The sequence below is a fragment of the Uloborus diversus genome, chromosome 4, assembly GCF_026930045.1.
Source record: "Uloborus diversus isolate 005 chromosome 4, Udiv.v.3.1, whole genome shotgun sequence".
Classification (NCBI taxonomy): domain Eukaryota; kingdom Metazoa; phylum Arthropoda; class Arachnida; order Araneae; family Uloboridae; genus Uloborus; species Uloborus diversus.
In genome coordinates, this window is record NC_072734.1 from 4062628 (window position 1) to 4088249 (window position 25622).

The 25622-nt window shown below is 34.0% G+C and overlaps 1 protein-coding gene across 1 annotated transcript in view; it reads right to left on the reverse strand.

The window, feature by feature from the left end:
* The window catches only part of LOC129220177 (transcription factor E3-like), a 91243-nt gene extending 71190 nt beyond the window's left edge, over positions 1-20053 (reverse strand). Inside the window, exon 1 of the mRNA XM_054854530.1 lies at positions 19833-20053. The gene's annotated coding sequence lies outside the window, so the exon portion shown is untranslated. The remainder of the gene's footprint in view (positions 1-19832) is intronic.
* Between the last annotated feature and the right edge of the window lie 5569 nt (positions 20054-25622).

Consider the following 25622-nt stretch of genomic DNA (forward strand, 5'->3'; position numbering starts at 1 on the left):
TCATTCATCAAGCTCAATGGAAACCGCAAATGAGGCTAGGAGAATTTTTTTCACCCAGTAAAACAGACCAGTTGACTGTATTCCACAATCTAGCAACGTTCTTCTGCATCACTTAAGGAGAGCAATGATGCAGTGTTCACTATGGACAAAATGTCTTCAGCAAAATTTTCAACTCTTGGATCCATGTCAGTGGGGATGGAAAAAAATTGGGGAAAAATTTGAACCTCTTTGGTATGAACACCCAGAAATAACAATTGAAAAATTACAGGAACTTATATCATGCAAGTGCAAAGAGATGTCTACATGCTGTCGATGCGTCAGATCAGGTCTGAATTGTACACTTCTTTGTAGTTGTGAGGGTCAGTACAATACGTGAAACGTTCCTTTAAAAAAATTTATTACAGTTTTCTTTATAACAGGTACTTTTTCTTTGTATTAAAACGTGTAATTTTCATCTATTTCTCTTAAATGTTTAAAATGTAAGAATGTTTAACAAAATTGTTTCATTAGCATTAATAGTTAAGTCCTCGATCCATTTGGGGCGGTGACTTTGATTATTTCTGCGTTTTAACCTCCTTTCATTCAGTATACAGGTAAAATACTGACAAAAGGTGTTAAAACAAGAAGTACAAATTTAAATTTAATGAAACTGGAAAAGGTTCTTTTATAATGCAGGTATAACAGTAAAAATTTTACTCCAATATCAGCGAATACAAGAAAGTCAGTTTTCCTGTCAATTTTCCCGTTAATATTGTAATAATTATTAAATTATTTGTATTCTTTACTACTAATAATAATAAAGCTCAAAGTTTGTCGGGATGTCTGTCCGGCTGTCTCTATGTGACGCGCATAGCGCCTAAATCGTTCGGCCTATTTTCACGAAATTTGGCAGAGAATTAGTTTTTAGCATGGGGGTGTGCACTTCGAAGCGATTTTTCGAAAATTCGATTTTGTTCTTTTTCTATTTCAATTTAAAGAACATTTTACGGAGCAAATTATCATAACGTGGACGAGTAAATTACCAAATTATCATAACGTGGAACCGTAACACAAAAAAAAATGTTGAGAAGGCCAGGGCTCACCCAGGGCTGTCTTGAAACTAAGGAAGGAAGGAAAGAAGGAACCATAAAATGGCCGAGCAAATTAACATAGCAAATTGGCGAAAAATTCATCATCCATTGTGGGTAAATATACAAGCGAATTAAATGACCTTTTAATTTTTTTACAGCGAGCAAAGCCGTGCGGGTACCGCTAGTATAAAATAAAACTAAGCACTGTTGAAGAGCTTTTTTAAACGGCTTTCAGATAATGTATTTGAATTTTACAAAATTATAATCTATTATGTAGTTCTAAGCAGTTAAACCAACGTACTAACCGATACATGGCGGCCATTTTGATGACGTCACCACAGGGGGGTTTGACCTCCAATCGATTGCCTCCCGGCGTTTTTTTGCTCTCTTATATGAACATAAGTGCTGTACAAAATTTCATACTGGTATCCGGAAGTGAAATGTTTTTGCACAAACTCCACCGACTATTAGTAGAAGTTTTGTTCCTCGCATGAATTCACTGAAGATAATTTTAAAGTCTTATATTTTCTTGCTTATGTATCGTCATGAGATTGAATTTGAAGCTATGTCACTTATTTTTAAGTACGAAGTGCAAATTCTCGACGCATGCTCGCGGAAGGAATACAAACTGAAATTAAAAACCAAATAACTGCCGAGAGGACGCCATGTAAATTCGTTGCGTCGCATAACTTGTGTAGGTAATTTACTTTTTTCTTGGATACTTTTCTTCTTTCTACCAAATGGGTAATTTTTGTTGGCAGAATTTTATTCTGTCATAAAAATCACCTTTTTGGTGACCAAAGCCTTCAAGACCATCACCGACGAATAGGTAAGTCGCTTTGCAACTCTATTACTTTAAAGAGATTTAGTTCATATAAATATCGTTAAAAAAAACTATTTTTCTCAGTATCATTTTTTCGTTGTGAACTATTGCAATTTGAAAATATTTTACATTACATAGAACACATATTTAAAGTGCAAGTGTGTCTAGTTTTATTCGGTAAAATTTATGAATTGAAGATTATAAAAAACTTTAAATAAGTGTTATTGTGTACTTTGTTTTTATGTGTCAATCTCAGTTAATATTTGGCTGAACATTTATGTATTAAGCATTATGAATTAAATGTTATAATATGCAAATTGTCAGGTTTGATAGTTCGTCTTTAAGGTTGCATGTTTTCATTCTCTTGTAAACAGTGTAGCTAGATTGTATAAAGTAAAAAAAAAACTATCTCTTGTAATTAGGAACATAGTGCTTCAGTATTATCTAAATGACGATATCTCTTTAAATATTTGCATTAGCGAAACGCTTTAAATTAGTTAAATGTGTATTAATTTCTTTAACAAATAGATACATATATGTATTTAAAAGTGTCTTCATTTTTTTCGTTTTACGAGCCTCAATTTTACCGAAAGCAAAAAAAAAAAAAAAAGACTTAATAAAATAATTTTGTATTTTTACACCATATTAAAGTATTTGACTTATAATTTATATGATACTTTGATTTATAATGTATATGATACGTTGATTTATAATTTATATTGTACATGAAATATTATTTATCTCAGCAGAGCTTCATTAGTACGATTTATTTTAGTTGCAATGTACCTGCCCTTAAGGGAAAGAAGCTGCAAATATAACAAACAAGAATTATTTCTCAATAATATATTTTTGTATATATATGAAATACACAAGCAATGAATAGCAATGAGAAAAAGAAAATTAAAAGTAGCAATTATTAGAATAAAGTTGAAAGGTTGAATTCGGAGCTCATCAGCCGTGGAAGATTCGATAAATATGGTCAAAAGACCAAAAGATATTAAACTATTTACTAAATAGAGAGTGTTTAAGCTCTAATATATGCATTACATTGGGCCAAACGCACCATATGCTAAACTATATGCAATAAACAAGAGCTTAAACCTAAAATTAAAAGTAGGGTTTTTTACCTCGGCTAAATTAAGAAACAAGTCCCTATAATTTGTCTTCCTCAGGACAGTACCTACTGCATGCATACTAGTTTAATGTAGGACAGTCAGGAGGAATGAGTCAGTGGCAAAAATGGAACAGCTGCATTTACATGCCAAAATAAAAAGTAATATTATTTCATGTCATTGTTTTAAAAGTGATCATTTTTAAAAAACTATGTTATTAATATACAATGTACATTATGGGGAGAAGACAAGGGGCGTTCACCACGCAGACTGTGCCATTGACATTTTCAGGGGGTTGCTTTTTCAAGGGGGGGGGGCGCTTCATAGCATTTTATGGGTGCACCATCACTCTTATGGTGGGGGGGGGGATTCTCGTATATATGAAATGGAATAATCATGTAATAGAGTTCAATATTTTAATAAATAAAATATATATTGCATTTTGCGCACACTGTAAAAATAAAATCAGTAACCTATTTTGAATAAGTATTTATATTTGTGATGAGCTGGAAAAGGGCAAGAACAGAAGAATCAACCCGAATGGTTCCAGCAGGGGGACTTGGTGTCATATTTAAATTCATCAATTTCTCTGTTGGTACTTTTCGGTACACTTTGTTCGTCAGAGAAATTGACTTGAGGTGAACGAATTCCGGAACGCGAAGGGTAGGTAAGTCCTGTCAAATTTTATCCGAAGATAAAAGCTATCAAGTTTGATACAAGATATGTTTTTAAGTTCTGCATTAAAAATACAATATGTTGATAGTTTTGTCTTGAAAATATTGAGAGAAAAACTGAAGTTTAAGATTGTTTAACAAACAATCCCCACTTTTTAGAAGGTACCCCCCTCCAATTCCCCGACGATTTTGTGATTGGGAATGAAACTACTAGATTATTTCATAATTTTTCAAAAATTTATAACTGTGCATATGTTATGCTGTTAACCATGCTATTTGTCATTAGAAATTCAAAAAAAAAAAAAAATCCACGAATGATTTTAAAATTGCTTGTATTATTGCTCTTAGGTATGAAAGAATTGAAACTGATATGGTATGCAATACTATAATAAAGAATTATATTTTAGAAAAAATCACGGAAAAAGGATTCCGAAATTCTAGGAAACGTTTTTGAAAATTGTTTGGAGAATTCCGAAATACTCGGAAACGTTTTCGAAACTTTCATGAACCACAGCTGCACAGAATACTCAGAAACATTTCTGGAAATTACGGAAAGAGGATTCCAAAATACTCAGAAACGTTTCGGAAAATTACAGAAAGAGGATTCCGAAATACTCAGACACGTTTCTGGACATTACAGAAAGAGGATTCCGAAATACTCAGACACGTTTCTGGACATTACAGAAAGAGGATTCCGAAATACTCAGAAACGTTTTTGAAACTTTCATGAACCACAGCTGCACGATATACTCAGAAACGTTTCCGGATTTTTTTTACAGTGCACTGTAACAAATTTCGGAAACGTTTCTGGATATATCGGAAACGTTTCCGAAATAGTAGGAATCCTTCATCCAATAGCGAACTCCTCAATATTCAGAAAGCTTTTTGTTATTTCAAGATATCTAGAAGCGGAAGTGATGACGCAACGCTTCGAAACCTATTTCACCCTTCCAACACAGGCGCCAATGAGTCGGAAATAACGAGAACTTCTTTTTTTCTTATCTATGGTTGCTGCACCAACTGTTTAGCATTGGATTGCTTGTTATTTCATGTCTAGAGAGTAGTAAAATGTGTCGAAACTAATTTTACGCCTTTGCATTTTGGACTGCCCTTGATTTTTTAGACGATGTACGCAGCTATTAAGTTAGTTAATAACCATTTGCTTCTTTACAATTTCCAATGCGACCATAATTAGATATATATTGTGTGTTCAAGCGTGAATAGTTTCAACACCCGTGTTTATACTTAATGAAACGAAACCCTTTGGATTACTTATTCAGTTGTAATGGAAGTACTTAGATTTTCTTCCGCTCATGTTCACTTGTAAGTATTAATGAATATTTTAAAACATGTTGTTATATACATTTATATTTTTGTTGATTTGCATTTGATGAGGCTCCAATTGTAACTGTTTTTGGGTTTATCGAATTAATTTAAAGTTATCCTACATACCTATGTGCGCGGTGTACTATTTGTTGTAACCAACTGAAACTGATTAATTACGCAAAAGAAGTAAGATTTATATTTGAGAAGCAATCACAGAAAAGTTATTTCGAAATACTTGGATGTACATACATTTTGGTTCAAAAAGAAAAAAAAATCAATTGTTTAATTCATTAGAAATATGGTAATGCAAATATTTTCTTGTATTGTAATATGCTTCACAAAAAATGTGCCGGTATAATTTATCTTTTTTTATTATAATTAATTCATTCATTTAAAAATATTTATACCATTAGAAAATGACCATGTTATCTATTAGTAAAAACATAGTTATGAAATTAATTCATCTGCTTATTCATTTTGTTAAATGTGGTTAACAATAAAAAAATTCCTTGACATTAGTTCCGAAAATAACATTTCCTTCGTGGATATACTAGTTTAATGTAGGACAGTCAGGAGGAATGAGTCAGTGGCAAAAATGGAACAGTTGCATTTACATGCTGAAATAAAAAGTAATATTATTTCATGTCATCGTTTTAAAAGTGATCAGTTTTTAAATACTATGTTATTAGTATGCAATGCACATATGGTGAGAAGACGAGGGGCGTTCACCACGCAGATTGTGCCATTGACATTTTCAAGGGGTTGCTTTTTTTAAGGTGGGGGCGCTTTATATCATTTTATGGGTGCACCATCACTCTTATGGTGTGGGGGGGGGGACTCTCGTATATATGAAATGGAATAATCATGTAATAGAGTTCAATGTTTTAATAAATAAAATATATAATGCATTTTGCGCACACTCTAAATCAGTAACCTATTTTGATTAAGTATCTATATTTGTGATAAACTGGAAAAGGGCAAGAACAGAAGAATAAACCCGAATGGTTCCAGCAGGGGGACTTTGGTGTCATATTTAAATTCATCAATTTCTCTGTTGGTACTTTTCGGTACACTTTGTTCGTCAAAGAAATTGACTTGACATGAACGAATTTCGGAACGCAAAGTGTAGGTAAGTTCTGTCAAATTTTATCCGAAAATAAAAGTTATCAAGTTTGATACAAGATATGTTTTTAAGTTCTGCATTAAAAATACAATATGTTGATAATTTTGTCTTGAAAATATTGAGAGAAAAACTGAAGTTTAATATTGTTTAACAAACAATCCCACTTTTGAGAAAGTACTCCCCTTCCCTCCCCCGACGATTTTGTGATTATGAATGAAACTACTATATTATTTCATAAATTTTCAAAAATTTATAACTGTGCATATGTTATGCTGTTAACCATGCTATTTGTCATTAGAAATTCAGAAAAAAAAAATCCACGAATGATTCTAAAATTGCTTGTTTCATTGCTCTTAGATATGAAAAAACTGAAACTGATATGGCATGCAATACTATAGTAAAGAATTATTAGTAAATCTATAGTAAATCACGGAAAAAGGATTCCGAAATTCTCAGAAACGTTTTTGAAAATTGTTTGGAGAATTCCGAAATACTCGGAAACGTTTTCGAAACTTTCATGAACCACAGCTGCACGGAATACTCAGAAACATTTCTGGAAATTACGGAAAGAGGATTCCGAAATACTCAGAAACGTTTCTGAAACTTACAGAAAGAGGATTCCAAAATACTCAGAAACATTTCTGGAAATTATAGAAAGAGGATTCCGAAATACTCAGACACGTTTCTGGACATTACAGAAAGAGGATTCCGAAATACTCAGACACGTTTCCGGACATTACAGAAAGAGAATTCCGAAATACTCAGAAACGTTTTTGAAAATTTCATGAACCGCAGCTGCACGATATACTCAGAAACGTTTCCGAATTTTTTTTACAGTGTAGTTGAATTCAAGCAATACAATGGCAATTAAATCGAGACTAAAGATTTATTTCGTTGGAACAGAATTTCGTTTGTAATGGAATTTCGCTGTATTTCCAGTGTTGCATAAAATTCTTAAGTTTTTAAAAATTGCATCGCAACAAAACTAATTTTTTGTTTCATTTTTGCATTTTATATTTAAATTTTAAGTATTTACCGTTTTGAAAAACATGACGCGGCAAATAAAGAATCAGCCCCCCCCCCCCCTCCGCAACATAATGTGAGATCGTAGCTGTTAAGTCAAGCAAAGCCTCAAAGTTCCATGTTTCTCTTGAGACCCATGTCACCATAAAGATTAAAACTATAGACTGTGTTTATTTAATTCCACTAAAGATCAAATAGAAATTATGAATGGAAAACTGCAGGCAAAATTTAAAGCTGCTCATGCCTCATTTGCACTGCAATCCTTAGGCCCGTAACCGCAAACATTAGTTTCGAGGAGGGTTTTACCAAACACATGTCGGGAAATCTGTAGGATCAACAAAATTTTATTTTTCGTATATTCGATTCATTTTTGCTACCCTAAGTTATGTTGGGAGGGGGGGGGATGCGTTGCTTTAAAAGCATTAAAGTAAGCAAACGTAAACGATGACATATATATTGAATAAGGAGGGAGAATCTGATGGGTGAAGTATATAATTTCACCCCATGTTAAATACTCGATGACTTTTTAATAAATCAAAAGAACGAATGCGTGTGTTATACACACATGCGAAGTAATACTTCTAAAATTCATATTTTTTTTCACAATTTAAAAAAAAAGATTTTGGCACTTTCAAATTTAAGGAATTTTAAAGTTTTTGTTAGTGACAGGTTTGTAAAATCTGACAGAAAACACTATTGTTTTGCAAGAAATGATACTCGTTATAACAATAAAAAATGAATACTGCACGGGAAGCATCGAGTTTGTACAATTCTTCAATAATACCATGATTTTTCAAATGAAACTGAAAAAAATCTTTACTAACAATAAAGCTGAAAGTCACCCTGTCCGGATCTCTCTCTGTCTGTCAGGATCTCTGTGACGAGCATAGCGCCAAGACCGTTCGGCCGATTTTCATGAAATTTAGCACAAAGTTAGTTTGTAGCGTGGGGATATGCACCTCGAAACGATTTTTCGAAAATTCGACTTGATTATTTTTCTATTCCAATTTTAAGAACAAAATTATCATAAGATGGATGAGTAAATTACGAAATTATCATAACCTGGAATCGTAACATGAGCACAAGCCAATTGGCGAGAAAATTAACCATACATTATTTGTAAATAAACAGGCGAACCAAAAAACCTATTAATTTTCTATTACGAGAAAGGCCGTGCGGGTACCACTAGTAAATAAATAAAATAACTAGAGACAAACTTTTCAGCAAAATAAAAAAAGTATAATGAAAAGCTCTCTCAGGAATAATTTAGAAAAATTTCAACCTAATAGCCCACCCCTTAATACGTCCCTGACAGCAATAGTTTAATTTAGTTTTTGATAACATTCAATACTCCATCGAAAAGGGATTTTCAGAAAATCAGCGATATTTATATTACGCTTAGTGCAAAAAGAGAAAGAAGGAGAACTGATGTCAATAAATACAGGATGTTTTCTCGTCCGGAAGCTTGCAGAAAAATGTTTTTTTTCCTGGTAGATGATGACGAGGATGAACATGACAGGTATCATAAGTTTGTTTTTGAAGAGAAAATAGTTTGAAGTATTATGACATTTTGAAGAAAGAAACTTGAATCTATTTCTAAAAAATAAACATCCCTTATATTGAAAGCTTGTACTTTTACACGCACTACTTTCAAGCGCACGGCATTAACTTAGGTGGAATACCAGACTTCATCACTTTTTTTATTCGCTTCCGCGTGTTTAAAGAGCAATCAAATTCAAAAAGTTAATGAAAGAAAAAAGGAATCAGGCTAATAAATGGACTTTCTCACTTAGACTATGATTCCAGGCTTAGAAGGCTAAAAATGTACAGTCTTGAGCAAAGAAGAGACCGAGGGGACATGATTCAGTTGTTTAAATTTATTAAAATGAAAGATGTTACGGGGCTGAAGTTTAGCACTGAAAACAGGACAAGGGGTCATTGTTTTAAACTATTTAAATCTCAGGCTAGCATGGATATTAGGAAAAACTATTATTATAGCAGGGTGGTGGAACCTTGGAACAGCTTACCGGAAGAGGTGGCAATGAGCAAGGGAGTAGATAGTTTTAAGAGGGCCATTGATCTTCACTGGGGATTGTAAATTGACTAGGACCAGTCTAGCTGGGCCCAGAGCCTGTTGCTGGTCGTCACTTTTGTATTTGTATTTGTATTTGCTAACATACGAAAACGTCAATTGCAGTAAATAAATTCTTCATTTAATTTTCTTTTAAAAATGCATAAATATTGTATTAATAAGTTGTAAATTTATTTTCTATAATGATAAAACTAGTTGTATGACATTTTTTCGAACTATTTAAATAACTACATAATTTTTACTTCCTTTTACAAAACACACTGTATATATGCCTAGGAACCTAGACACCTGAAATATGCATTTTGACCACCCCCGAGTTAATTACAACGAATTTTCTCGTGACGTCCGTATGTACGTATGTATGTGCGTATGTGTATATGTGTGTATGTATCTCGCATAACTCAAAAACGGTATGTCCTAGAAAGTTGAAATTTGGTACAAAGACTCCTAGTGGAGCCTAGTTGGGCACCTTCCTTTTTGGTTGCATTCGGATGTTCCTAAGGGGGTCTTTTGCCCCTTTTCGAGAGGAAATCATTGTTACTTTCGATGTAAACTCAAGTGGTGTTATAATTTGTCGGATACTTGGCGATATATTGCCAGTCTTTTGGTCGCCAAGTGTTGTCGCCAACTTGGCGACAAATTTGGCGATGTTTTTAAATTTAGTATCAATTAGTCGTGTTGGTGATATTTAGAGAGTAAACAATTGAATCACATTAAAATTGCCAATAATGGGGAAATGACATTAAATTGGAGTAAAAGGAAGTCGTGTGATGCACACATCAGTTCGTTTTATTCACTTCTGAGTGTTTGAAGAGCATTCAAATTCAAAAAGTTAATGGAAAAAAAAAAGGAATCTTCATTTGCTAACACGCAAAAACTTCAATTGCAGTAAATAAATTCTTCATTTTATTTCCTTTTAAAAATACATAAATATTGTATTAATAAATTATCAATTTCTTTTCTATGATGATAAAACTAGTTGCATGACATTTTTTCGAACTGTTTAAATAACTACATAGATTTTTTTAAAATAAGATTTATATTTTTTAAATATAGATGACAATCGAACGTATTTGTATCCAAAGGTAAGAAATAAAAAAAATAAAAAAATAATTTTGTGCAAAAAAAAAAAAAAAAAAAGAATTTTGACTTTTTTTATTTAATGTTTTTCGCTATTACGAATTGCGATAGGACCCTACTCGGTATGTTTCTTGTTTCTACAAATGGAATGGAATGAAAATGGTCAGGAAATTTGCAGGCGTCATATTATGACTGCTGATTTTCTAAAATAGGTGATACAAGGCATATCCGTGAAAAAAAAAAAAAAAGAATGTGGTTATATAGGAAGCGGTAATAAAGATAACAATTTTATGACCGATATCATTCAGTACACTAATTGTAATGGTTATTTTCAGCGTATAACGTTATGTATTTTTGTTTCTTACCAATCTTAAATGATGGGATTTAGTAATCTGGAAATTTTCGATGGAGTTTTGATGTTTAAGCTTATCTATATGGGTGTTTTTCTCCTGAAAAAACGTAATTTCATACACCCCCTCCCCCCTTTATTAATGTAAGATCTGCTTGAGTTAAGCACTGAAAAAAATGTGAATAGAATCAAACCAAACACGATTTGTAACTATAACGACGAAAGTTTCGCTCTCTAAATAAATATTAAAAACAACCATTGTCACGGTAATCTGAAAAATCCGAGCGACATCAACTTCAGAGGACAATAAGCAATAATATGATAGACGAAAAATTGGCAATGTGAAAGTAAATTCTGAAGTTTCAGTCCACAAACAAAATGCGATATCAACCGTAACTCTAAGTTATTTAAACTTTATCATTTATAGGGATTGCAATACCGGACCAAAAATGCAATACCGGTATTCGAAATTTTTATAAAACGTGATACCGGAATACTGGTATTAATAACCAGATTAGAAATTTCTCAAAAAATTACCTTAAACATTTTGTTTCGATGACATATTTCATAATTTTGGGCAAAAATTGTATTATGTATGAAAACAAATTACGAACATTTATAAAATGAAGCAACAAATGCAATAAAACATCAATAATATCTAGTAAGAAACGTAATGCATCCATTGAATTGTCTCAAAGTCTGGAGCTCAATTTCGTGCACAAATTTCCTGCAGTTGAAAAACCTCTCTGAATTCACACAGGTCTGTGGTGCTGTTATACACTTCTAATTACTTCTACTCGAAGTCTTCCATCTTCAACTAATTCGGTGTATTGCGTATTATTTTGGGATAAATCCATTTGTGTGTGTGTGTGTTTCTTTAGTATTGTATGTATGTTATTATTATTATTATTCGCATTTATAGCTAGTCGTAATTTCTCTTCGAAACACGATACTTTTCCAATATTAACTCTATATTCAACGATTCATTTTGCTTTTTCCTTGCGCTTTGGTTTAAATTTCACGATGAACTTAATTAAATTTGATCTTGTTAGTTTCTTTAAATCGTTTTCGTTTTTCTGTCATACTTCCTTAGAATTATAATTATTTAAATGTCTGAATATATCTTCCAATTGATTATACCTTACCTCTACGCAAATTTTCAATTCACTATACAATTTCTAAATGTTATCTCGCCAAGTATACAGCTAAGTAGCGAGACAAGACAGAACACCAGTAACGAGGACCAGGGCTGTAGAGAGCCAAGGCGGGCCCCTAGTCAGTTTTGCCTCCTACCTAGGGCCCCCGTTCCCCTCCATCCTCCTCTTCCAAAAAAAAAAAAAAAAAAAAAAGAAGGAAAAAGCAAAAAAAAAAGAAAAGAAAAGAAAGGAAAAAGCAAAAAAAAGAAAAGATAAGAAAGAGGGGGGGGGGAATCAAAACTATGTATTAGAAAACAATTAACTTTATTTTAAGCGCCGCAACAGTAAATAACAAAAGTAAATTCTACAAGCAATCAAAATTTTAATTCAGGGATATTTCTTGCTAATTAATCCAAAAAGAAAAAAATATGACACAGATATTCACTCATCAAAACCAAATTTTCATACATTGAAACTCTGCACATGAACAATATTGAATTTATTTCAATCAACCTTCCTTGCTTTTTGATTTGCGAAAATTTATAACTTCATCGAAGTTCAAGTTTCTTGAAAGCTTGTTCTCCAGTGCTAAATCTCCGAGACTAGTTTACCATTTCAATGTACATTAGGAGCGCTAATCAATCTTACAAATACAAATGTGACGACCAGCAACAGGCTCTTGGCCCAGTTAGGCTAGTCCTAGTAAATTTATTAGTCCCCAATGAAGATCAATGGCTCTTTTAAAGCTGTCCACCCCCTTGCTCATTACCACCTCTTACGGTTGTCCCCAGGCATGGGATAAAATATCAGTGAGTTGCGGCCCATTGCCCAATGTTGCCATATTGGGGGAAATTTCCCCATTTTGGGGAAATCTGGTGCTCTTTGGGAAAATTTTGGGGAAATGGGTCTCGAGGGGAATTTTTTGGGGAAAAATTTTTTTCTTGGGGAAAACTTGGGGAAAAAATTTTCGTATTTAAATTCGCGGCATGACATCTCTGGTAGTTGCATTGTTTGTATCAAACTGCGCTGGTTTAGCTTTGCTCAACTTTATGGAATTTGCATTTCGCATTATGTGGAATATTATGCTACGGAATTCGCATTAATGTTCTGCGTGAGTAACTAATTTACGTGAAACAGGTAAAAATAAGTATGATGAAGAATGTTCTTGAATTATTATATACAAAAATCATAGTTTAAATGTACATACAGAAGCAGAGTAGTAAATGCGAGTAGAAAAAAATATTTGACTATTTCTTATCCCTCGATCAGGCGCTTGTATTTATGACTACTGGCACCCACACAGCTTTGCCCGTAGTAGAAAATTTGAAGGTCTTTTGGTTCCCCTGTATATTTACAAATAATGCATGATGAATTTCTCGCCAATTGGCTTGCCCACGTTACGGTTCCACGTTATGATAACTTGGTAATTTAGTCGTCCATCTTATGATTATTTTTCTCGGGAAAATGTTCTTAAAATTGGAATAGAAAAAGAACAAAATCGAATTTTAGAAAAATTGTTTAAAAGTGCACACCTCCATGCTACAAACTAATTCTTTGACAAATTTCATGAAAATCGGCCGAGCGGTCCAGGCGCTATGCGCATTGCAGAGATCCTGACAGACAGAGAGAGATTCGGACAGAGAGATATCCAGACAGAAAGACTTTCAGCTTTATTATTAGTAAAGATAAAGAAAGATAAAAATAAAGAAGACAAAAAAAAAAAAGCGAAAATGGGAAAAAAGAAAAGTTGGGGAATTTTATAAGAAAATTTGGCTATTTGGGGGGGGGGGGGATTTCAAGAGACAAAAATATCAGAGGAAGTCGATTCATTTCATGAAAATATTAGTGGGAAAATAACTTTTGTATTTGGGGAATTTTGATAGAAAACATCGCATTTTGGGGAAAAGTTGGAAGGAAATTGGGGAAATCTGGATTTGACCATCTGGCAACACTGCCATAGCCTACAATTTTGTTGTGCTTTTTCCACTACTTTTGTTGGCTGGTAGTCCATGAATTCGGGCTTTTGAATCCTAATTTTTACATAAACAGATTGAGTTTTGTACTGATTGATTGATTTTGGTCAAAAGAAAAATGCACATCTAAATCAACACTAGATATCTAATAAATAAACTCAAAACTCTTTTATTAAAATCTATTTATTATTTTCAGCTAATACCGAAAATACCGGTATTTTACCACAGCGAATAACAGTACATGTTACGAAATTGCATAATAGTTCAAAATACCGCTATTCGGCATGCCAGTACACCGGTATTGCAGTCACTATCAACAACTAATGCATTGAATCCGGAAGAGTTCAATTTGCATTCAAGGATTGAAACTCAACACTAGAACGGTTCAATCAATAGAACAGTTTTAAGTTTAAGGGTTCACAGTACCTTTCAAACAGTTTTTTTAAATTTAAGTAAATTTTATATTTTTTTGAAACCATAACATGCATACTTATTTCTTAATCAATAATTTATTTTCAAAATTTAAAAATAATGCCTACTTTTTTTAAAAATTCAAAAAATTGAAGAAAATTTCAATTTTTTGAAATCCCTAAGGCTTTTTTATTTTCGCACTAATTAAAAAATTTTTTTGCTAAACGATCATGATCATCATGTCTAAAAATCTGTGCATTCATTTGCTTATGAGTTTATTAGAAATTTTCTGTGATTAATTATGTAAAAAAATCAAAATTAAAAAAAAATTGGTTTTTAAAGGTTTAACATGTTTTAAACATTTGAGTAATTTATAAAATGCTTATCCAATGCACAGTTTTGTCAAATATGTTATCCCAATTGCAAAAAGTATTACTTTAAAGCTGTATCTTTAATAGAAAAAATCCTTAGGGATTCTAATGACATGAAAACACAAAAATACCATCATCGAGAAAAAGCAGTTTCAAGTTTTCCTTTTGCATAAGAACACATAGCGAGCATGGCCTAAAATCACTCATAACTTTTTAAATATTTGAACCTAAGCAATGAAACTTTTTCCATGTGTTCAGAATAGTTTTTAGTTATGAAATAAGTAATAAAAATTTTTTTGATCGTTTCTTCATTTTTGAGGTACTTTAACCCCTTAAACATTTTCAACATTCTTCAACTTTAAAAGCTTATTCTATCTTTTTCTTTTTGAATTTTGTCAAATATTTCGAAGCAGTAACTTTGATATTTAAATAATTTTATCAGGGGAAAAATTAAATTTTATCTTGACATTATTTGATCGATTCCTCACGAACATTTTCTGGTAATTATCGGAATTTATGAATCGTAATTATTTTGTGTAGAACATTCAATTTAAAAACAGCGTTGTCCCTTTTCAAAGGTCATCAGTCGATAAATAGATTATTTTAATCCAATTGATTTATTTTACACAATTTCCGTCTTTTCTTTCGGACTTTCACGGATTTTCCTCCTTGAGGAAAAAAAATCAAACATACCTTATCACCGATTCTCCGTTCTTATAAAAGCAGCCGTCTGCATTTTCCCACACGAAGTTTTTCACAGTATTTCAAAAGTCAGGGATGTCATTTCATGCTTTGAAAGATTGTCAAAAGGTTTAATTGTGACCGATGTCTTTCCTTCTGCGAAAATCGATGAAATAAACTAACAATGCTCAGACATAATCAGAAAAAATATTTATCGGATATAAAATAACTTATATTTTCGCGTTTTGTGGCCTTCATCCAAAAGAAAAATTTGACCGTTCTTCAAAAGATTTTTGCTCGTCCATGGTTTAAAAAACAAAAAATCCTTTCTCAAAAAAAAAAAAAAAAAATTAAATTCTGAAATTTTGAATTCAAATTATGTTTTCCGCAATCACGAACTGCTACAGGACCCTGTTCATTGGAGTTATTGTTTCTAGAAGCGGCTCCTGTCCCCCCAAGGCTGCATCTCTTCCTGGGCTGTTACGTGTGCATAGTTGTGTGTGTGTAAGTGTGTAGGCTTGTGTGTGTGCGTAGACCTGTGTGTATGCACGCAGGCATGTGTGAGTGTATGTGTGTGAAGTGTGTGAAGTCTTGTGTGTGTATGTGTGTGTAGGACATGGACGCCTCCGACCAGGAGAAGCGGATAACTCAGGACCGGAGCAGCCGCGCCGCCTGCAAAGGACGGTGGGCGGTGGTGCTGCAGAGGCCCCTGGTCCAAGCTTAAAAGGGAACCACAACGCCAAGGACGGTCAAGTAAAGACAATAAGCAATCGTGATTGCTCAAAAAAAAAAAAAAAACCACCATTATGATAATAAAAAACATATCAAACAATACAACATCATTTACTTGAATTTTGTGATTAACTTTTGTACTTTTCTATGTGTTTTCAGCAATGATAATTAATTACGTATAATTTTTAACTATAGTTTATCTTTTTCTCAAAATTAAAACAAAATTTCGTGACAATTTTTAACCCTCAGTCGTTCACACAATTTTTCACAAGTATTTAACGGTCTTCAAATCAACAGTGTTTTTTTTTTTTTTGCAAAAAAAGAAAGAAAAAAATAAAAAGAAAAGAAACGGGGGGGGGACAGGGGACGAGGTTACATCAGTTGCTTTTAAACAAATTCACATGTTTTTTACAACCCACACTGCAAGTTTTTTCTGCAAAAAATAAAAGAAAGAAAGACAAATATAAGTACAAGACAAGATGGAGAAAAAAAAAGCATCAATAGTCCGCAATTTTTTTCGTAAAGCTCTTGCCGGTCCCTGGTCCAAAATGCTGATTTATACGAGCTAACTAATTTTAACTGATTAAAATTTGCCATGAAATCAAAAAAAGTAATTGCACAATATATATGAAGATAACATACGACATAGTACGTAACGCTATAGTACATAATTAAATTTTTCAAAACATTTTAAAGAAAAGTGAACTTTTATCCTTTACTGAAGATAAAAAAATTTTTAAAGTTATTTACATACAGTACTGTATGTACTTGGTGAGAGAGCTTTAAAATGTGTGTTCATAATTTTGACGTTTCTGATTTTTGACGTTCGAATTTTTGACTTTCAATTACGGATATTTGATTATTCTGATTTTTGACGCTATGATTTTCGACATCTCTGATTTTTTATTTTTTTATGTTTTGATTTTTGACATCCAAATTTTTGGCGTTTCTGATTTTTGGCGTGCGGATTTCTGACATTTCTGATTTTTTATGTTAGGATTTCTTGATGTTTTGATTTTTACATTCGGATTTTTGACATCCAAATTTTTGACGTTTGGAGTTTGACGTTTTTAGCTTTTGACTCTCGGATTTCTGATTTTTTACGTTAGAATTTTTTAACATTCGAATTTTTGACGTTCGGAATTTTGACGTTTCTGATTTTTGACTCTCGGACTTTTGATGTTTTTAATTCTCTTCGTTCAGACTTTTGACGTTTCTGATTTTTCATGTTCGAATTTTTGACATTCAGACTTTCGACTTTCTACTATTATTAAATGAACAGCTCCTGCAGCTTCACAGATTGTATGGTGAATTATGGTAATCTGGAAACAATCATGGTGAACTTGGAACGGCAGCCCGACACCACTCCAGCTGAACTATGATTGACAAAGCGTTTGCATTGGGTGACCGTGATTCGTTCGAAAGTCACACGTGTTCGAAACAGAAGACAGAATGCTCTCGATTGAACTTGAACTTGAACGCAGCCCAATTCATTGTTAAGATATGATTTTAAAAAATCATTTATCTATTTTTATGTCTTTCAAACAATTCTATGGAATTTTTGTTAGTAAACGTTGTTGTGTGTCTTGAATAGATGTAGATAAATGCGCATGCTTGTATTTTGCTATTCAGTAAAGTTTAGAGTCTCATTCGGTACATTTAGAATTTACCTCGAACCATAAATTAAAGTTCTGAGCACCCCTGGTTTTACAAATCGTTCTTGATGCGAAAGAGTAAAAACAATAAGTAAGAACACAAAATAATGAAAATGGTAACAATGAAGGAAAATCAAATGACATTTATGACATTTTCTAAATCTTTAAGATGGTCTTTATCAAATTACTTACTCTAAAGAAGTCCAAACGTGGAAAATCCTATTTTATTTAAGGGTAAAGTGTGACTTTTTGATCAAAAGTTAACAAATCCGTCCTTTGCACGCTTTATTTTGAACAAAAGGGGACATATCCTGCAAGAATCTTTAGTACGATGATTTTTAGATCCAAAGGAACGCATGTCCAAAATCCTCAAACTCTAATCCACTACTTTTAGGTTCATGTACTTTGATAAGAGAATGAGAAGGCGAAATATTAGAGTTTTGGTGAAATTCGAATTTTCAACATCCAGGTTTTCGTTCAGAAGGGCATATATCCAAAATTAAAATGGCGATATCTCCTTGTTTTTTTTTTTATTTATTTATTTTTTTTTACACAAACATTTCTTACTCTGGGCCACGATTTGCTGTGCTTTTGTGCTCAATTCTGTACCCAGAGAAATTGATAAAACTATTTTGCTCGTACCCTAATTCGTTTATCTGACCTCCTGGACATTTTTGGAAAATGGATATGTTCCCTTTTTGATAAATTAGTCCTCATGTGAAAGTAACGGGACGGCCACACAAGGGATCCCGTAGCCCATTCACTGTTAAACTGCACGATTTCAACGTTACTCTAAAGTCAACAGCAGAATATACAGCAACTTAGGGATATCAGTCCGTAGCGACGCCACTAAGTGACGTAGTGACAACTTCATAGGGGTGACCATCCAGCATCCCTCAAGAGCGATGACAACCTCCCCTCAAAGTACCTCCCCCTTCAGGATGAGAGTTCCTTCGCTCCCCAAAATTGTAAATTATATCCCTGAAAAAAAAAAAAAAAAAAAACCTGTAAAAATTTCAATGGCGCATCCTGAGCTATCCATCGCCCCTCGTGAACACCATTACACCTTTATTATGTCACAAATAGACCTGTCAAAACTTAATTACAAGAAAGTCACAGAAAATATGTCAGATTGTGACATCTGTGAGACGTCACAATTTTGTCCCTTTGTGACAGTGAACGCAACGACTTGCAGTGTTGTCCCTGTTACTTTGCCGCGATATTACTGTGCTATTAGGGTAAGAACGTCTCAAAATATTCCGGCGTAATACTCAATTGTCAAATTGAAGTACCCCATCATAAATTCTACATTTCTCATTCCATCAAATAGTTTTTGCTAAGCACCCTAACACCAAATGACTCTTGGGGGAAAAGGGTTTAATCAGTTGCTTATCTAAGATTCTCTTCACCAGATAACTTTTACCGCAATTTGATGGACCAGCAACAATCATTGTAAAAGCATGTATCAAGTACGGAAATTCCATCTTAACGATGATAGTTGCTAAGGTCTCGCATTTTTGAAAGAAAACTGTTATTACGTGTTTGACTAGAGTTCCTCCGACCAGGCTGGCCGCTTGTCAGTTTGGTCGCTGAGCCCTCCTCCTCCCATAAAACTTATGAGATTTATACTTCTCCGACTCCGAACCGGGCCCGACAAAGGGCCGGGTCCCTAGTTTCCGACTAGACTGACATGGCCTCTCGCCAGCCCTGCTTCCGACTCCGACTCTGAAAGCCAGGCAGAGTTGCGGACTGGGAGGAAAAATTACCGAACAGGAGTCCGACTCTTAAAATTTAAAAGATTTCTACTACCGACTCCGACTCTGAAAGCCTGGCAGAGTTGCGGACTGGGAGGAATAATGACCAAACAGGAGTCCGACTCTTAAAATTTAAAAGATTTCTACTACCGACTCCGACTCCTTTGCCCAAAATCAGTCCGACTCCGCAACTCTGGCAGGAAGTTGAAAAATGTTCTGCACTGAAAAAATTATTCCTTGTAAACGAAAACATGAACATGCAATAAATTTTCACGTAGTACTTGAGGAAGCGCGCCATTGTTCTTCGACGACGGAAGAGAGGGGGGGAGGGGGGACCTTGTAAAATTCCAGATATTTTTAAGGTTTCTTGAGATGACTTAAAAATAGCCTTGATTCCCCTTGTTCAGTAACTTTCAAGGGCTAAAGATACAAAATATGATCCCTCACCTTTTGGTAATTTCGTAATCCTTTAATCCTTCTTGTCCGTCTTCCGTTTTGATCTTCTTGACAACTTCGTCCTCGTTGTCTCTGGCTTTGGCACGTTTGACGACTTTGACGATGCACTTGATGAAAGATTTCTCGGGCCCCAACAACAAGGGGCTCCTTTTTTTGTCGGACGGGGCCTTGGCTGTTTGTTTGTTGCCTAGGACAGTGAAGAGCGCGGTGGCCGGTACGAAACTTCCGCAGCGAATCTCAGTGGGCGGAGCTTGCGGCACCGTAGAGGAAGGAGTACAGCTGATAGGAGGCGGAGAGACGATGACGTCACAACTGGGCATGACGCAAGGGTGATATCACCGAAGGACACTTCTTGCCGCCTGTTGAAATAAAAAAAGGAAAAAGATTGTCACTTGCTGAAAGGGTTATATATGTGAAAAATAAAGTTTCGACGACAGCACGGTAAAGGATTAACGAGATTGGAAATTCAATTTCAAACATCCAGATATGTGTATCAATTGGATCATGTAGCTTTAACAGAAAAATAATAACAATTACAAAGCGAAAAAGATCAGTATCAGTAAAAAAGAAAGAACCTGCCAAAAAAGTTCATTGGGATTTTTTACCATAATGGAACTCGAAAAGTGAACGCAAACCTATTGGGATCTTTATACAGGCTTAAACTAAAACCAAAACTTTTTCGCCGTATTCTGATTGGTTAAGGAGAGTCAGAGGGATGACGTCACTGAGCGCTTCTTCGTGGCTTTTTTGTGATTGAGGGAGAATGGGGTTGTTTGCAAAATTCTAAAAGTGTTTTATTCTGAAAGGCATGCTTAAAAACATAGGATCTGACCATTTTTTTACTCACGTGTATTGGCAACGATATGGTTGATAGCAAGCGTAGAATGCAATTTTAATTCGCTGCTTGATTATCATAACGTGGAACCGTGATAGAAAGATGCGCCAAAATGCATCATTTGTGACGTCATAAAGACCACGCCTTGGTTGAAAAATCGGACATTTTAAAAAATTAATTTGAAAAAAAAAAAAAAAACTGTTGGAAAAATGAAAGTATTTTCTGGGTCCATGTAATTTTTTTTGCTCATTCGATCCATTTCAATGACTAAAAGTAGTACTTTTGACTGAAGGAAACCACCCTATTAAAAAAAGTAAAACATGAAAATATTCATCGCAATGTTCTCTACGGGGACTGACTCATCTGTAAAGAGTTGTTTAATATTTACAGAAAAAAAATTAAATAGAAAAGAAAAAGTTTTTCTAAGAGTGACGCTTTCACCCACCAATGAAGACACGAGTCCTGACGTATCCCAGGGGCCGACTGGCCCACGGCCGATGCGTCCTCCCTTCCGTGCGTCCTCGAACACCTCTGTGCGCCTTTGTTTTTCTGCGCCCTAGGTTTTTTTTGCTCCCTTCAACAGCCTGTCTTGGGATTTTTTTTTTTTTTTTTTTGTGCCTTCAACCTAAGTTTTTTATTTTTATTTTTTTGCCCTCGGGCCTGTGTTCTTTGTTATTTATTTATTTTTGAGCTCTAAAACCTTTTTTTTTTCATTTCGTTTTATTCGTGACCTCGAACGCGTGTGAACTTTGTTTCTTATTGCGCCCTTAAATCTTTGCGCCTTCGTTTTTTTTCCCGCCCTCAAACCTGTGAGCCTTCGGGGAGAGGAGGGAGGTTATTCCCTCAAACCTGTGTGCCGTGTTCTTTTTTCCCCCCTTAAACCTAAACGTTTTCGTGTTTTTTTTTGCGTTTCTTCAAATTTGAGTGTTTCTTCGGTTTTTCTGTTGAGCCCTCGAGCCTGTGCGCCTTCGTTTTTACTCACTTATTATCTTTGTAAACAATCGCGAATTTCTTATTCTCCTCCAAAGTTGATGTTGCTATAATTTTTCACATTACCATGACGACATGAATAAGTTTAGCTTGTTGTTTTAAAATTTATTGTGAGAGCAAATTTTTGCCGCCATTGTTATAAATGGTTTGCATTCATCTCAAGCGATCTCCTCAAACATTACAAATTATAATTTAATTTAAAATTTATAATATGGTGTTTTCTGGTTAGTTTTTGTTGTCTGTGTATAAATATTATTTGTTTATTACTTATGTTACAGAACTATGATCAAGATTTTTTTAAACTTATTCTTACTCTCATTTATGTAATATTTATAATGTTCTCACTCTTAAATCACACCGTGAACTTTTGTGTCTTTTTTTTTCTATAAGGTTCTACATAATTTAATTGACTGCTCAGATATCGTTAATTCGATACAACTTGCTGTCCCAAGTAGGACTTTTAGGAGTCATTCTTCTTTTAAAAATGTTCTTTTTACCAGACGGAACTATGAGAAAATTTTTGTCTTTTTAAATTTTGCAAACTTTTTAACATTCATTGTCGTGATATAGATATGTTTAACTTGTCATTTTACAATTATAAGTCTTTATGTTTGAATATTTTAAATGTATAATTTGTTTTAGTTGCTATTTTTATATTATTGTTGCCACTGTAACTGGATTCTTTCTGTAGTGTGCAATACTTTTGATAAATAACTAAAATACCGTATTAGGATTAGCATTAAAATCAAGGGTTCTGGTGGGTTGAACTATAACGCCCCTGTTGCATTTAATTCCTCAAACCAGTAAATTAATTTGCATTTTTTTAGCAGATTGAATTTATTTTAATCTAATATTTATAATTTCTGTGAGCATTTCAAAATGTTTCGTTTTCGCATTGCAACCTTTACAAAAATAAATAAATAAATAAATAAATAAATAATTTGAATTTTGACATCTTGAATTCAAATTATGTTTTTCGCAATCACGTGTTTTTTTGCTTGCGTGCAGGCATGTGTGTGTGGGTATGTGTGTATGTAGGCGTGTGTGTTTGTGTCTGTGTGCAGACATGTGGGTATGTGTGTGTGTATGTGTATGTGTGAATGTGTGTGTATATGTGTGAATGTGTGTGTATATGTGTGTATGTGTGTGTGGGTATGTGTGTGTGTGTGTATAGGCATGCGTGTGGGTATGTATGTGTGTGCATATGTGTGTGTAGGCATGCGTGTGGATGTGTGTGTGTGTATGTGTGTGTTATGTGTTTGTGTAGGTGTTTGTATTTGTTTGTGCATGTGTGTGTGTGTGTGTGTGTGAGTGTGTGTGTGTAGTTGTGTATGTATGCACAAGTGTGTAGCACATGGACGCAACCTGGAGACGGTTTTCGCTAGAGGAGCAGCATCGTGAGGCCGGTCGACGGTAGTGCTGCAGAGGGTGCTGGCGGGAAAATAAAATGATCGGACCTCAAAAACAGTCAAGTGAGAACAATAAGCAATCGTGATTGCTCTAAAAAACGTACGATCTTAAAATGTGATATTTTAATACTGAACGCAAAACATTCAAGTTTCTTCAACTTTCAATCTTTTTACCACTGCTCATTGTTAGCTACTTTTAGGCTTTTATTGCACGTGAATTTTTCCTTTGATTTCAACCAGTTTAAGGAGAAGAAGTTTGAATCAACTAACAATTCTTTTTCTAAAACACGTGTTAAGGTAGCAAGGTGACTTAAAGATTTCAATTATTAGAAAAAAATAAGTACTTCTTCAACTTCAATAACCAAAGCTCTATGAGATTTTTCCTTTATTAAAAGATACTTAGTAATGGACAGGGAGGTGGAAAATCTAGGCTGAAAATTGAAAACAGCTGAACGTACGCCAAATAATAGCCGAGAAATTACAAGGTCGACGGAACATTGATCTTGAAAGTATTCTTTTCCTCATGGATGAGAAGACGATTGAAGTTTGTCACGTCACCGAAAAAGGGACACGTGTACTCACTTCTTACTGGTGGAGAAACATTTGCTTGCATTAAGAATTTTGAATATGGTTTTTTACGAAAAAAAAAACAAACGTACTAAAAGAAAATAAATTGTTGTGTAAATAAATGAATGAATAAAAAATTAACTTGAATTTTGACATCTTGAATTCAAATTATGTTTTTCGCAATCACGAGTGTGTGTATGTAGGCGTGTGTGTTTGTGTGTAAGAGGTATGTGCATGTGTGTGTAGGCATATGTGTTTAAGTCTGTGTGCAGGCATGAATGTGTGGGTAGTTGTGTGTATGTGTATGTGTTTGTGTGTGCGTATGTGCAGTGTGTGTATATGTTTGTGTGTGAATGTGTATGTGTGTAGGTGTATGTGGGTGTATGTGTTTGTTGTACGTGCGTGTATGTATGCGAACAATTCGCAAAATAGCTGAGAAAAAAAGAAAGGTGAATAGTCGTATTTTTCACCTCTTTAGCTCTTTAGAAGAATGTTACGGTTAATATAACACTCCCTTCTTCAACGGAAAATAATAATAATGGACATGAAACTGTCGAAAACAAGAAAAAAGGGGGAAGGGGCGTCGTTTGCAAAAAGAGGGCGATGGGATAAAAACACTCATAAAATTTGGATTCGGGGATTATTTTACACAAGAATCATGAAGAATGAATTATGCTACTGTTTGACCACGGATTGTATGTAATTTGGCAATTGTCCAAGTAAAGACGATTCCATCTGAATGAATCAAGCAAGGGAGAAAGGAAAATGACGATGGGGTTTTGATGCACGCGTTTTATAATGTCACTAGTGCCTAATTAATTTCTAGCATTCTCAAAAATAAAATAAAAGGAAACAAAAATAGTTACTATGGAAACAAAAAAAAAAAAAAAAAGAATAAAATATTTTCATTCCGTTCAGGACGTAAAAGCAAAATGGTAAACTCAAAACTTTGTTGTGAATAAATAACTCAATTAATTTTTGCCTTGAGAATATAGATCATATATACTTTAGATATAAAGAATGTTGTTGTGAGCAAATTTTCATTTTTACAAAACTAAGGCTAAATAATAGAGATGAAAAGTGCACATCTGAAACAAAACAACTAACACCCCTGTAACCTAATAGATACGTCCATTTCCGCTTGTAAACCGCATATTAGCCTTTGCATGTAATCAATGGTTAGACAGTAGAAGCATTTTGAGAGGTTTTATGTATTTCTTTATTTTTTAATTATTATTATTATTATTATTCTTTTTTCCGCACAGTGTGACGAGTGATCAATTTTTGTTCACAATGTAATGTCGATTCTGTTCTTATATGTTATCTTCTTACGTTTGCATTTTGTTCCAATGTTGAATTAGGAATACGAAAAATAGAAGTTTATCACCTTTGCTTGTTAATAAATGTGAATGACAAATTTCCAATGTTTTTGTCTTACATCGCGCTCAATGTCCTCGTTGTATGCTAATTTTCCTTCGCATATTTTTACTTTCTTTCACAAAAAAAGGAAGTATTGTATTCGCAAAAAGATTTTCACTCAAAAATCGACCTTAATTACCATTTTGCTCACCCCCGAATGAGTGTTGAGTTTTTTTTTCAACCCGACCACACGTGGATAAGTGCCTAAGAATTTGTAGACACGCGGAATATCCATAATGACGATTCCCGAGTTAATTACAACGAATTTTCTCGTGACGTCTGTATGTACGTACGTGCGTATGTGCATATGTATGTCGCATAACTCAAGAACGGTATGTCCTAGAAAGTTGAAATTTGGTATGTAGACTCCTAGTGGGGTCTAGTTGTGCACCTTCCTTTTGGTTGCATTCGGGTTTTTTTAAGGGGGTCGTTTGCCCCTTTTTGGGGGGGGGGGGAATCATTGTTAATTTCGATTTAACTCAAGTGGTGTTACAATTTGGCGGACACTTGGCGACATATCGCCAATATTTTGGTCGCCAAGTTTTATCGCCAACTTGGAGA